Source organism: Lonchura striata, chromosome Z (assembly GCF_050655825.1).
Source record: "Lonchura striata isolate lonStrDom1 chromosome Z, ASM5065582v1, whole genome shotgun sequence".
In the NCBI taxonomy this organism is placed as follows: Eukaryota; Metazoa; Chordata; class Aves; order Passeriformes; family Estrildidae; genus Lonchura; species Lonchura striata.
This window is the reverse complement of record NC_140740.1, coordinates 81,342-96,656: the sequence shown is the minus strand read 5'-3', so window position 1 is coordinate 96,656 and position 15,315 is coordinate 81,342.

Sequence of the window (15,315 nt, the reverse complement as noted above, 5' to 3'; positions counted from 1 at the left end):
TTTCATATCTTTGCCTGAAAGCCTCTTAATTTCAAAATTGTAATAATTCAAAGGGAAGGGGACATATTTTCCTTTCCAAGGGAGGCTCCTGCTTTCCTTAGCACACACCTGTCTTTCAAACAAAGACAAAGATGAAGTTTTAAAATACCTCACAATTTGTTTTCAGCAGCTGAGTGGTTTGGATTAGATTTCATAGATGTTCAAATGCTAATATCTGTAATGAATCCTGTCCAGACCCTTCTGGAAAGTCACTTCATTTTGGGATTTCCTCCTTACCCTAGCTGGGGGGTTTAGTTGATGCCTGTAGGCTTAGCCAGTGGAGGGCCAGAACACTTTGCAGAGGTGTTCTTAAGGCAAAATGCCTCAAGAAATTGACTCAGACTAAACACTCATGTGGACACTGAGAGAGTGCTCACTGGATTCTCAGAAATCTTGAGAAGTATACCAAAGGCTCTTGATCTTCTCTTTGACAGGTAACATCAATGTCATCTGCTAACTTGCATTGTGTGCATATCCCACACTGGTATAGACATATATTGTATCAGACCAGGTGCTAACTTCACAGAAAACAATCCTGCTTTCACAGGTATCTGAGGACATCCCATCCACGTATCTCCTTTGCTTGCATGTAGTCTTCATCCCACTCCTGACTGCCAGCAATCTCTCTGGTGATGAGGTGAATTCAGAAGTTGAAATTGAGTGGACTTGAAAATGTATGGGGTACTTGCCCATGGCAGCAAGCATGCAGCCCCCCAGTCTGCTCTCCAACAGCAATGCAATTGGTAGCAACATGTGTCTCCTCACTCCCCGCTTTCTGCACTGTTTGCATACTTTGGAGGAATTCTTCATCCCATTTGGGGCCCAAGAACCTGACCCCACTGAGTGGACTTCTTTGCTTGCCTGAAAATATCCCATGGACTCCAAATGCCACAGACTTGCATACTTCAGTTGTTATAAAGAAATGAAAAGAAAAAGAAAAAGGGAATATTCTCCTTTTCTCAGCGCCTGTTTTTCTAACAGCTTGTACCTTGTGTATTAAATACAAAAAACCCTCTGTGTGATGTAAAAGTCTGTATCTGTAGCATAATGTATGTCTTCTCCCACTATAAAAACAAGGAGCCAGAGATCTATTGAGATCTATTTTTAATAGATTTCTTGGATGAAAATAAAGTGCAAAGTTAGTAATATTATATCTGAGAATTGCTTATTGATAAAAAAAGAGTAAGTGTTCTTACCAAAGGGGGATAGGAAAGAGAGACAGAGAGAGAAACAGAAGACAGGGACAACATTACCACGAGAGGTACTCTGTCAACATCAGAACAGCAGGCACAGTGTGCGTGCTGCAAGCTAGTGCAGGTGCACTTTTTTGAGTAGCTGGGCACAGTTCTCAAGCTGCAGCAGGTTGCATGTTTCTGCCATCAGCAAAGAGCAGGCTGCTGTGGCTATGGATGCACAGCATGGGTTCTCGGGGTTGGGACACAGTCGCTGTGGGCAGTGATGGCTGCAGCCGCAACATGAGAAACACGATGGCAGTGGTGGTCATGGCTGAGTGTAGGCAGTACCTGCTTCATCAGGGAAGCAGCAGAGCACCATCTGGTTGCAGTGATGAGCTGCCTCGCAGAAACAGTGAAGTGGGGCAGAACAGGTCAGGACAGGGAAGCAGGACCACAGGGAGGAAAAGGCAAGGGGAGGAGGAGGGCCAAGCTGACCCTCCGAGTGAACCTCCAATCCCTCCAAGAAACCCAAAGCAAAATGGCCCTGACTGAACCACAGTTAACTGCTCTTATCTGCTAAAGCTTCTCCCACAGCCTGATTTCCTGGGCATTTTTTCCCAGACATCCAGGACTCTGCTCTGCTGGACAGCACGGAGCCGCTCACAGCCCAGTTGTGGAATTTTTCTCTCCCCCGGTTGGCTGGCAGATGAAGTCCCACTGGAGACAGGGCTGCCAGTATATGTACAGCCCATATTAGAATCCTTCACCTCATGTATAACATATGTTGAGGCATAAATACAAATTATATTGGTCCCTCTCAATGTAACACCTGAATTATGACAGTATGCTGCTGTATAGCAGTATCATACTGTGAATAAATCAATCTTTTTAAATTACCTTCTTTTAATTACCTTTTTTCTCCCACTGAAATTTAACCACTTTAGGACATATAAATGTATCTGGATTTCTTACTTTATGTCTTTGCAATTAATGGAGAAATACATGGTGTTTTCATTTCTCCCTTTTTACCACTGAACAACACAGAAAAAAAATGGAGGTTTTGCAACACAATCCTCAAATCCAGGTAGAGAGTAAGAAAGTACTTGCCCTTTAGATGTACCATACAATATAGCAAGTCAAAAATCAGCTGCTGGAGTACAACTAATGAATGTCCTTCTACACAAAATGCAAGACTTAGGCAGCACACGGGCAGATGCTGTTAATTAACAGCATCTGGTCCTTCAACCATGGTCCTCCCACGCAGCACTAGGTCTTCAGGCATGGAGATCAGCAGCACAGATACCCATTTCTCCCATAATAAATTAATAAAACACAGCAGAATTTGGTATAAATTTACCTGTCATAAGCAAAGGCACTGCCTGCTCAAGACAGAAGACAGAACAAAGTGTGTCTTGCTGAGCATGTTGATGGATTAAGAAGCTAATGCTCTTAATCTGCAAAATGTTAGAAACCCACAAAAGCAAATCTTGAGTCATAGATGAAGTGTTTCTTGGGCAGCGTGAAGAGTCTTCTGCCCCACATCCCTTCTCCCCAGTTTGGGAAATATTTTGACAATGCAGAAATAAAAATTAAGAAACTGATGACAGAGTATCTGACACAAGCTGATGACCAATTAATGCAGAAGGTAAAAAGCACACCTGTTCCTGAAAATTATCCGTAAGTCTACAGATATTGCCACCTATGTACAGCAAAGCTATGTTGCCTTAGTTGTCTTCAAACTTAATTAGAGCAGAGAATCACCATTGGCAAAAGAAAAGTGCTAACTAGTGTGTATGACTGAAGTTTTAATTATAAACACCCAGACCACTAAAGCCAGGTCTTCCTGTTACTGTTCTGCATTTTGCATCAGGCCATACTAAAGTATGGTCCCTCTGTCCCCATGAACATGATGGGCTGTGATGCTGAAAGTGCACCCTCTCATCATCTGTCTGATGAGGAGAGGAGACCTCTGACCCTGAGAGGAGATGTGGGAGGGCACTGTGGCTGGCTGAAAGGTCATCCTAAGGACAGAGCAGCACCATGCAAGCCAACATAATTAGGAAACTGATGTTGGGCTACAAAATCCTTTCTGGAGCTTAGGAATAGAGGTTGCAACTGCTTGAACACACTGCTCCAACTTGAGGTGGAGCACTGCATATCAGCACTGCCCATGCTGTTTGGGGCAGTTCAGCACCCCTGAACCCTATGGCAGAGTCTGTGAGTCCTGCCTGCAGCAGTTGCCCAAGTGACCTGAAGAACACTGTATCACTGCCACACTGAATGCAGCAGAATCTCTTTCAGGAAATCAAATACAAATCAGACAAATTTGCCCAGGAGTCAGTGGTTACCACTTTGGGAACAGGCTAGGCATCAGATAGTGTGAGGTCAATACTGCATCTCTTGTTTCAATGGGCATCACTTCTTTCTCTTGGGTTTTAGTCCGCTCTCACTTATCCTCCTTTTTTAATTATTATTATAATTATTGTAAGCAGTATTACTAATATTTTATTTTCGTTTGTTTTGATTACTAAATTGTTCTTAACTCACAAAATTCACTGTTTCTTTCCAATTCTCCCCCTGCACTGGGTTTGTGACTGGGGGGGTGTGAGCAAGCAGCTGTATGGTACTTCATTGGTGGCTGGGGAGGATTAAAGCATGATAACATCCTGTACATTTCCCCATGCACCACCTGTGCCACTGTAAAATCTCAGCAAAATCCATTAAATGTAATGTACACAAATGTGAGAGGAGCAAAATCTGGGAGAGTCTCTCAAAGACTGCATGTTTGTTTACCCAAGTTTCTTTGTGAGGGGTAGGTACAAAGAGACAGGAAACTAGGGAATATCTGCAGGAGCAGAGGCAGAAGTGGCACCATCTGACTCACATGTTACAGCTCCATTCTCTCTGAATCTTGGAATTACAAGAAGAGTACCCCAGGCTTCTACAGTAAATTACAATTTTTTTTTTTATCTGTAGCACTTCTCAGAATCAGGTTTTCACCTGAGTTCAGTAAAACTTCCTATAAAGTCTATACACTGGATTTTGTCTCTTGTAGTGCTGGAGTTTTTGCTGTTGCCATTTCATTTAGTCAGAAGTATTGCTAATCTGTTTTTCCAGATTTATATTGCTGTATTAGTTCATTACTTAAATATGTACTTGAACATATATGAACATAATATGTACATGAACAACCACTCAGTTCTAGTACAGACTACCCTTAGATATAATACAGGGGATCAGAACAAGAACAAACCCCAATATGTTGCTTTCCATTTTTGCAGCAACTGTGACAAGCTTCCTTACAGCCATCGGACAGAAATGGCAGGCAAACTATGTTCTTGTCATCAGCCCACCGCATTGTATCACAAACCTTTGAGAAAGCATGTTCCTGACAGGTTCTGCAGCAGATAGAAATATTAATCCTGTTTAAATTTGCTAGAACCATGTACACATATAGGCATAAAATATAATCACTTGTGTTTTTCTTTAAAGGTCCAGGACTCAAAGTGTTGGAAATAATCATTCACAAATCACTGAGTAACCACTTTTGGCATATAAAACTCCTGATCTTTTCAGGAAATTAACAAAATCAGACATTCAATTTGTGATTGAACAGAAACTGTGTAAACTGATGTAGGTTTTGCAGTTTTTAAGGAAAAGAAATAGGTTTCATTCTAAGGAAAACAATGTGTTTTTCCCAAGTTAGACAAATGTTATATTCTTGTGTAATTTTTTTTCCTTAATTTTGTTCAATATAATGATGGTATTCACTCTACAGCTCTTGGACTAGCACGGGATCACCTCTTTTCAAAGCCCACACCCCGTCCTCCCTGTTGTTTGGAATGGGTCTCAGTTTGAAGTCCTGGCCCTGCCCACTCTGCCCACCCAGCCCACCCTTCTCACAGCACACACCTTGCAGTGCGTGGTTTCGAGGCGCACAGCGAGCCACAGTGGTTGGCAGCGGAGAGGCGTGGGGAGCTTCTCTACCCCAGGACAGCCTGGAACTGGATGTCCCTGTGCCTGGGGAAGCTTTTTCACCTCAGTGCTGACATGTACATGCTGTGCTGCAGTCTTCCAAATGGGTAAAACCTCCCAGAGTCCTCAGCCTCTGCCATGCAGAGCAGCCATTTTGAAGTCATGCTAGCCACACAAAACTCAGGCTATTTTAAACATATTTGTGTGCCCCCTACCAGGCTGTTGCAAGGTGAAAAGGCAAGAAAAATCACTGAAATGTTTAACTGTGCCTCTACAAGGGCTTTCCAGGGAACCTGAGCATGCTCTAACCTGTACACCCCAGTGGCATCTTTCACACGGGAGGGAGGCTCCCAGTGTGGTTTTAACTGTGCTTTCTCTTCCACAGGGTGGGGATGTCCAGGATCCCTGGCCCCTAGCTGGGGTGGCAGCCAGTGTGAGGGGCCACAGCACAGTGCTCCCCAGAGGTGCTGCAGTCAGAAACCACAGAGCAGTCCCCTCCGACAGGCAGCTGATTGGATTAGGAGTCCTGCCTGACAGCTTGTCTGCTTAGCGCACGGGCTCATCAACCTCTCTGTCCTGCCTGCTAATAAACTCAGCTCGTGGGACATTCTGCTTGATGATCTCTCCTTGGGGAGTTTTTAAGGCTTTGCTCAGTGAAAACTACTCGGAGTCTATTAAAATTGCAGCTCTGCTGTTGTCATGTTGTCCCGGAGAGTTCTGGGAGGTGCCTGTCACCCCAGGTGGAGGTGACTATTACATATTCAAGTGAAAAAACAACCCCTGCTTTGGTAAGAAAGGCATTCCTGCCAGCAAATGGAATGGAAGGTGCTTATCTGGGATAAGGGATGAGCATGAGGAAAGAAGATGTGAGGGTGTATCGCTGTGCCCTCGCTCTGCTGTTGAAAATACCTGTGATGTCTCTACTGAAGGGATTAAGCAAATGGGCAACAGCTGTCCCTGGGCTCTGTGCTGCTGCTGCTGCTCCTCACCTGTGGGTGCTGCCAGCTGGCCCTCCAGGCAGCAGGAATGCAGTGACAGGCACCTGTTGGTGAAACTGCTTACTCCACACCTTTGGAATTTAGTCGTGGCAGACTTTTCTGCTTTCAGGATGGGATTCTGCTTCAGTACATCTACAAACACCAGCAATCATCTCAAAAATGATGCTGCCTGAATAAATCAGAAGACAGCAATTGTGGGATCTATAGTATCTATAGAGGACGTATAAAAAAAAAAAAGTCAAAATTTTAATTCTTTTCTTGGATTCACCTTTGGAGAGCTAAGGGGAGGCAGCCTGAGAAAAGCTGAATGCAGAAAAACAAATTTAAATCTTCGAGGCTGTAAAGCTGCTGAGGCTTTTGCCTCAGCAACCACAATGAAAGGACCATAAACTCCAATAATCTTTGTTGTTTAAGATAAAAAAGTTAATGAATGCAGAGTCTCAAGCTTAGTTGATGCAAAATATTATAGTGAGATTTCAAGGTTTGCTCTTATTGGGCAGCCAGCACAAGCAAATTCTGAATTCATGTTAGGCTTGGGAGAACCTTCTAGCATCCTGGTATCAACATGGTATCAGAAACATTTGGGCTGTTGAAATGTCCAGAACATTCAGGATTCTCTTGAAAAAACTCAGAAGGAATGAAATGTGTGTCTGATCAGCCATATTAGATTATATAAATAATTTTAAATTATGGACAAGCAATCTTGGCAGCTACAGAGATCTGCTCTTCCCTTTGCAAAGGCCTGTCTTTCTTTCCCAGCAGAGCCACACCATTAAAACTTTCCCCTAATGCACAATCCTGTATGGAGTGTTGGGTTTGTGTCTGCAAGCTGTGTGCTTTCACTCACAGACCTAGCAGTTTGTAGTGCTGTCTTGGAGTGACTGGATAATGATAAGGTATCCTAAATAGCATCTGATGCCCAAAAATTGTTGTTGTACCTTTAAGACCCAGCAGTTGGGAATCTGGGTGGGGGGAATATATGCGGAATAAATAAATAGATTCCAGAACCTGATGTAGTTATGAAGTGGGTATGTATGTCAGTGCTTGGCACAAGTGAGGTAGCTCTCAAAAAACTTGTGCCCCAAGCCTCGGTCTGACCCACATCTTTATTCCCAAAGGTATTCCATATGCAATACATTACATAACTTTGCTCTGCATATTCAACCCCTGGCCCCACCTGTCCTTGCCTCTCATGCTAAATAGGTTCACACCCTTCTGGGTATGCATGACTTGCTGTAGTGGTCACACAGGGGTCACTTGGTGGTCTTCTCAGGCTGAAGATTGTGGTCTTCCTCGTAATTGAACTTTTCTTCTTTGCGCCTGTGCTTTTGGTCCTTTGGTGCTGATCTGAGTACTGTCTATCAGTCTTGATAGGCTTGGAGACAGAGGAGCCCCTTTATCTGGGTTTTTTCCCTCCTCTGGAATTGTTCTTTATTCAAGAAGCTCCAGAAATTTGCATTTTTCTATGCCCTTTGTACCATGTCAGAGGTTTCTTAAGTAAAAGGCTAAAATTCAACACATAACTCTACAAGCTAAAATTTAAATGCTTAATTAATTTTGTTAACTTACATGAACTCCAAAAATCTATATTTCAGGAAGTTGGTTTTTGTGCAGTGTTTATAAAAAGCTGCCCATCTAGGCTTTAGCTCCCTCATGGCTCAGGACAGGGTTTGTGTTTGTTTTGCTGGCAGTTTCCTTGGTGCTCAGACAAAGGGGTTTTTTTACCTGTATTTTTGTTTTGTTTTGTGGTTTTCTGTTTGGTTTCTTTTTGTTTGTTTGGATTTTTGTTTGTTTGTTTGTTTGCGGTTTTGTTTTAGTTTTGGTTTTGGATTTGGATTTTTTTGTCCATGGTTTGAAAAAACTGCCGTGGTGATATTTAGTGGCTGCCTGTGGGAGAATTCTGCAGCTGCTTGCTAAGGAGGTGGCATCGCCATTAACTGCAGTGAGCTGGGACAAGGACACCAGGAGTGACCCCAGCATAGCTGCCCTGCTTTGACTACTGCTGCCAGGAGAAAGACGCTGGGGGGGGGGGGGGGGGGGAAACAGAGAACAATAAGTATAGGACATTTTTTCTGCTTACCACTTTCTTACCACAGTCTTCCTCTTTAAATACTTCAGATACTTAGAGAAAAATGCAAAATCCAAGTACTAACTGTCATTGTGTTGTTTCAAGTTTTTACCAGTTCAGAGTGACAAATTCAGGTCTTGCAGCTCAGGCGCAAGGCTTCTGTGCACACCTCTGCACAGCTCTGCCTAAATTTAAAATTCAGGATCCATTAATTTTTGGACCCTTTACCTGCCTCATTGCTGTGACAACTGTGACCAACCAAGACAATGTGCTCACACCACTAATGTTATTTCAGCTTTAATATTAACACATATTCACATCTGTTGTATAATTTCTACACATCTTTACACATAGCCCTCTAGGGTAAATTTCAAGGGGGAAAAATTGGTTTCTTCCATTATTTCCCATGTGCCATATTTTCACCTTGGCATAAGGGGAAAATATAATTGTGGAAGAGATCACACTTTAATACAAAACCTTAACTGAGACATTAATAAACTGGTCACAATTTGTGTACGATCTATTTTCCCCATTTACCTTATGTTCAGTGTAAAACACATTAAAAAATTAGTATGAATTTCCATATTCTGGGATGTGGAAAACAGGATGATCCTCAAAGCCCACAGTACTTTGGCCATGATGATATCTTGGTGAAATTGTGTCTCTAAGTTTAAGCACAGCAGCTTCAGCTTGTGAGCAGCAGTGGCCATTAAAATGATGGCATGTGCAAATTGATCACAATATTTAGAAAACAGCATTTAGCTGATCAGTTGCAGCATTTTGACTTTGCTATAACTGTCTTTCTAAAAAGTTTTAAAGCAACTACAAAATCAAATTACTGCATAGATGTAGAGCTGGTTGTAGCTGTACTGTCACGTTTTGGTAACTCTTTCAAAGGAATTATCTCTTGGAGATTTCTGTTATGATATGCTAATGTTTTTTTCTGTGGCACCTGTCCATGGCAGGGGGGATTGGAGTAAGTGGCATTTAAAGGCCATTCTATGGTTCTGTATACCACCCCTATTATTGGGTAGAAGATTAATACAGTTAGCATTCCAGATCTCCTGTGAATTTTGGTAAAAGAGCAAAGCAAAATCACATCTTTTGCCACATTCTAGTATGACAGCAATACTGAGGTCTACTTATGGTCCAAGCTCTATTTTGGGATCAAAATAGCCTTATACACCTAAGATCTATGAAGCCCTCACATCTTGGTGACAGGAAAGATGTGAACTTGGAGCTGAGTTTCACAGGATATACTTGATTTTGACTTTAATTATCGTGGGAATGTGGTTCAGAATGGCTTAGGGAACAGTGGTAGGACAAAGCCTTGGATTTGGTTGAACATTGGACGCTTGCATATGTCCAGCCTAGGGCAATAGTGCCTTGACGTTATTACTACCTCCATGCTAATTTGTGGGAGGAATGAGAGTCCTTAAAAGTGGTTGCTAGCATATCTAGTGACCCTGTCGATGCTGTATGAGTTTGCACTATCAATCTCCACAGCAAATAATTTCTTAGTCATATCAGTCTGGTTATAGATTTTAACCACTAGATGTATAAAAGTTTTGGACAGAAGCAGGCATTCTTAAAACTCTACAAATGAGCACTCATTAACCACTCAGTAGCTATCTGAGCAGAAGATGATCCCCATGATAACATGTGGTGGCTTGTTACCACATGCTTCTTACCACATTATTATGGGAGCACATTCTGAAAAGCAGTGATGTTCTCTTCTTCCCAGGAGCATCACATGCAGTCTGTGTGCTGTAGGCTGAGCAGAGCTAGAAAAGGGTGGCTGATGAGGAGCCAACTACTTTACCATGTGTTATCACATGGTGCCCAAACCACATCTCCTGAGGTGTGTTGCAGTGAGTGATGGAAATGTTTGGTACTGGCACCAGCAAGTTTTCCCTGCTGCCTTCCCCCTAGATGCAGTTGCAATGTGGTACACTGCAGTATCACAGCTGCTCCATGCCTGATGTCCATGAACCTGTCAACAGTGCTGGAGGCATTGTCTTGGGGACCCCTGCAGTCCCTCCACAATGCTGAGACTCCCCCAGATTGAGATTTAGATCTGTTTTAAAGGGGAAATACTCTGAATTCTGCTAATCTGACTTTGTAGTATGTGGCTCTTAAAAGGAAGAGAACCTTTCATAGAAGGTAGTTTTGCCAAATTTATTTCCAAACCCAGTATTTTAGGGGAGGGGGAGAGAACATGTCAGCTTTTTAACAAGGGCCTATTGCAATAGGAAAAGGGGTAATTATTTTAAATTTTAAAAGTGTGAACTTATCTTCTGTATTAGGAAAAATTCTTGACTGTGAGGTGGTGAGGCACTGAAACAGATTTCTTATAGAAGTTGAGGATGCCTCATCCCTGAAAGTGTTCAAGGCCAGGTCAGACAGGTCTAGTGGAAGATGCTCCTGCCCATGGCACACATTTGGAATGAAATGTCCCTTCCCACACAAAACCAGTCTATGAATCTATCTGATTCTATCTTTTGGTGCTGCTGTACACAGGTCTAGTGAAAGATGCTTGTCATTGTGTTCAGTTTCTGGTTTTGCTGAAAATGAACATCAGCTTTTACAAAAGTTCCAGCTTCCTTAAAGTCAACAGCCATCTCTGGCATGTTAATAGAAGTGCCTGTAGTGACCAAAATCAGGACATGAATGCTAAATATCATGGCTGAATGCAGGGTGCCTTAGTGACTGAAGTTTTGGAGGAAAAGAGAAGCGCTCCTTCATGCTTGGCCTGTCTGAGCCAGCTAATGAGATGATGTTGATGTTTGCTGTTGAGGTTGTGCTCAGTTGTTGTACCTACTGTTGGGGGATATGATGGGGGTCATGCAGCACAATGCAAGTGCAGAAGAGGATGAACAAATGTGAGCTGTGTTGTGGTCCAACCCCAGTAACTCATGGGAGCAGGAAGGAAAACATTTTTAATTTCATTTCCCTCCCTGGAGTAATGCATTCCAACATTGAAAGGAAACCTCTGTAGTATCAAGTGAACCTGAATCCTGGAGTGAGGGAGACCTTGCCTCTGCCTCTAGCATCTCTGGGGTTTGAACCATAGGCCATCACCAGCCTATGACATGGGGAGGGGAGGCTCAAATCACAGTGCAAGACAAATAGTTTCTGAGGTTTATCCCTGAATATGAATAGCCACAAGTGTTGCATCCCTTGATACAAAATGGATCAGGGACAGATCTTAAACCCTTTGCTGTTCACACAGTCTTTCACTCAATCACCCAGCAAGCAGCTCTTGGAGGGGCACCCTATTCTTTAAAATGCTATGGAGCAAATCCAGACCTGTCCTATAGCTGGGAAAAAGGTTGCTTGGTGCTCAGATTGTGTGGTCTGTTCATCTGTGGTGACGAATCCTGCTCCAGCCACACTGCTGCAATCAGAGTGAACCTGATGGACGAGGGCAGCCCAGGCACACTGGAGAGATTGTAGTTACTGCAGATGTTAGGGGTTGGGATTTTTTCCTGTTCTTTTCTTTCCTTGTTACTTGTGGAATTTTTACCCACTAAATTGCTAAAAAGCACTGATGGCTGGGTGCTTGCGACAATGGGGAGGGGGAACGCTGGTTTTTGGAAATGTTGTCTCAGGGGGGACAGACACTACAAGAATAGAGGCAGGTAAAAGATAAGGGCTGGGGAGTTGGGGACTTTCGCTCTTTGGTATCGGAGAAGGATGGCCAGGCTGTTGCTTACTGCACGGAGAATTCACTGGCGCCATTGGGGCTCAGGCCTGAGGGACCTGTCACCATCTGCTTGTGTACCCTAGGAATCCTGAACCTTGCCTCTCCCTGCCCTACCCTTCTCCGAACCAGGCCGCTACTGCCCAGTCCCCTTTGTCTCTTTGGTACTGCTTTGGTTTTCTCCTGCAGTTACAGCCACCACCGCAGGATTTCTGATCAATGTCATCCACTACCCCAGGATTTTTGCTTATCCCTGCCAGCTGTGATAGTAACTCCACCAAAGGGGAAAGTGCCAGTGGCCGAGAAGGCTTTTACCGGCCTAGTTCTGTTTCTTGTTAATGCCATAGTTATTGTTTGCCTTGCCTTGTTATTTGTTTGCCTTGTTATACATACTAGTAAAGAACTGTTATTCCTATCCTCATATATTTGCCTGAGAACCCCTAATTTCAAAATTATAATTATGTGGACGGAGAGGGGTTTACATTCTCCATTCCAGGAGTGGTTCCTGCCTTCCTTACCAGACACCTGTCTTTCAAACCAAGACAGCAGGTTGCTGCAGTTGTTCTCCTGGGATGTTGATGGGAAAAGGCCAATGCCTTGCAGTGGACAGGAATGTTGGGTAAATTGCTTCAAGGGGACAAAATCTGGGACCAACACTGGGGCTGCCAGCCCCCACAGCCTCTCTCTGCTCTGGTTCCCAAGCCACCTCTGTTCCCCATCTCCCTCCTGGTCCAACTCAGAGACAGTAGCAGTGACCCTCTCTCATTCCAACATATGAAGTGGGGATCCCAAGCACCTCGGGCTCACGCCAACATTCCCACAGCCTGGCCACCTCATGGAGCACCTGCCTGGTTGTCTGGCACGGGCCCTCCATGCTGGGAAGCTGACGGCCTCTGGGGACCCACCTTACCGCCTGCTGGCCTGGCACTTTTATCATGCACAGTAAGAGGAGACATAATCAACTCCCCAGTTGGCACTTTGCTCTGAATACACACTTTTTCAGTCTGATAGCAGGACTAAATTAGTTATTTAGCAATGAGACCCTAATTTAAAGTGAGCAACTGCCCTGACAAGGGTCATTGTTCAAGGCTGTCTCCCCTTTGCTTTTAGATGAGAGGCCCACCAATCCATGGAAGGGGATAAATAGACAATTAGAAAATAGATATATTTTGTTAGTTCTACAAAGCTCCCTGGTGCTGTCAGGCTCACAATAAAGGGGGCTCTGGTAAATTGGTGGGCAATGAAAGCCAGCTGTACAGTCATCACTCCTACAGACACAAAGCCATATGTGGCCATTTACAGAACATCCCTGAAAATAGATGGAGGCAATAAGACCAGGGGGAACTAGAAATACTTGACAAAGTTGGCTGCTCTTCATTTAACAAGAATAAAATATCTAATGGTGTGTAATAGAAGCCATCAATCATTCTTGAGTAAAGAACAGGTTTAATACACCATTTTTAACTATTAATGCAAGTTTTTATTAATCTGTAATAAGTCAGCAATTAGTATCTACTGTGTGCAGCACAGTGATGTTGTGCAAGGGCTCAGAAAAGGCATGGGCTCAGCACACAGCTGCAAAGATAACCAGGCTCAAAAATGGCAGGAGTAGGAGACACAGGCATGTTAAAGAAAGAGGACTGAAGGTGAGAAACAACCTCCTCAAAGACAATGAGATATCCACAAGCACTTCCCAGCAAAGGTTCCATTTAGGCTTGCAAGCAAGAAGGCATCTCTTTTTATTTATTTACTTTTACTCTTTCTAGGCAAGGACACTTGAATCAGGTGTTACGGAAAGTCCTTCAACTACCTGCTTACTATTGATAAGGATTTGTAGTGCTTTTCCTTGCAATAAGGATTTGGGAGTCGAAAACTCCTGACAAGTCCTCAGTTCTGCAAAGTGGGCCTGTGGTGTGGAGCTCAGCACTGAATCCAGATAACAACAAATGGAAGTTAGGCATGAGATGGAGCCAAGTCACACTACACATTTGCCTTCAAGGTGCCCACAGCATATGCATAACATTGCTGGGTCATCACAGCTGTTCTAAGAAACTACTTCATGTAAGCAATCAGCCAACCAAATGCCAAGTTTCATCAAAATAAACTCAAATGATTTTGCCTCATGTTACCACTGCTATAAAACAGGACAAAGCTGCTACAATGCTTGAAAATTGGTATTTAATAGTCATGGAGCCATGGCCCCCTCACGAGATAAAAACATGCATCAGCAAGTCAGATAGTACTGGTTGTGCACATGAGTGCTCAGACTCCACCCTCTAAATGCTGGGGTCTTTGCCTGCACTTAGAGGTGGCATATGCTGCAGGGTAGTGTCTGCTCTCTTGCCTATTTTTAGTTGCTTCCACAGGACAAGAATTGTAATTTATTTTGCAGGATAGCAAATGTCACATCCTATGAGTACATAGTTGTACAAAATGTGATATAGTAACTGGAGAAAAGTGACCTTCCATAATGGAAGTGTCCTATAGAACTAATAGAAAATGATAACCAATAGCTTTTACCAGATAATTATATCCCTCTTCTCGAAGAGTTTTAAAAGCCAAGGACATCTCTATCCATAACACTGTGCACTTCAGACTTGTTAGGTGTGTACCTTTTTTTTTCCCTCTCTTTCTATTCCATTATAGCCAAATTCATTTAATCTGTGTCTAAAAAACCTCACATTGGTATTGTCAGGGATTCAGACACAAGGCTTAACCTTTTGACTGATTGACCAGCTCCTCCTTTCAGCATGTACCACAAGCTTAGAAGATTCCAGTCTTCCAAATCTAGTTTAAATGATTTTAAATCTATTATGTTTTCTTTTCATGGGGATTGCTGGCTGGGTAACTGTAATGATTTTGGTTCGCTAATTTGAGATTCTTTAATTTTGAGATTTCCTAACCGATGTACTGATGAGTGTGGTGGGTTTCAATGCTGGCTAATCACCCATGTACTCACTTCCTGCTGTGAGACAGGATTAAAAGACAAAGCAGGCTCAAAACTTTAAAAGGTATAAAGAAGATTTTATTAACAGTAACTAAAAGCAAAGATGTAGTAAGAATCAAAACAAACACTTCAGACCACTTATTCTCCCCTCACAACCTTTTCTTTTCCACTTATAATGTAAAGAAACAAAACCTTAAATTTCTAGTAAGTTTACTACTTCTAAAATAGTTTTCCTTCAGTTTACTTAGGGAGAGAAGTCCCTCTTGTTAAGCTTATGGAGACTTCTCCACAAGAGGAAAAAACCAGTTCTCTCGTGGCTCTCTCACGACTAGCAGCCACCCAGGGGAAAATCTGCTATTGTGAAGTCCCTCCTGTTTACCATAAGCCTTCTCACAGGTTGTTAATGGGTT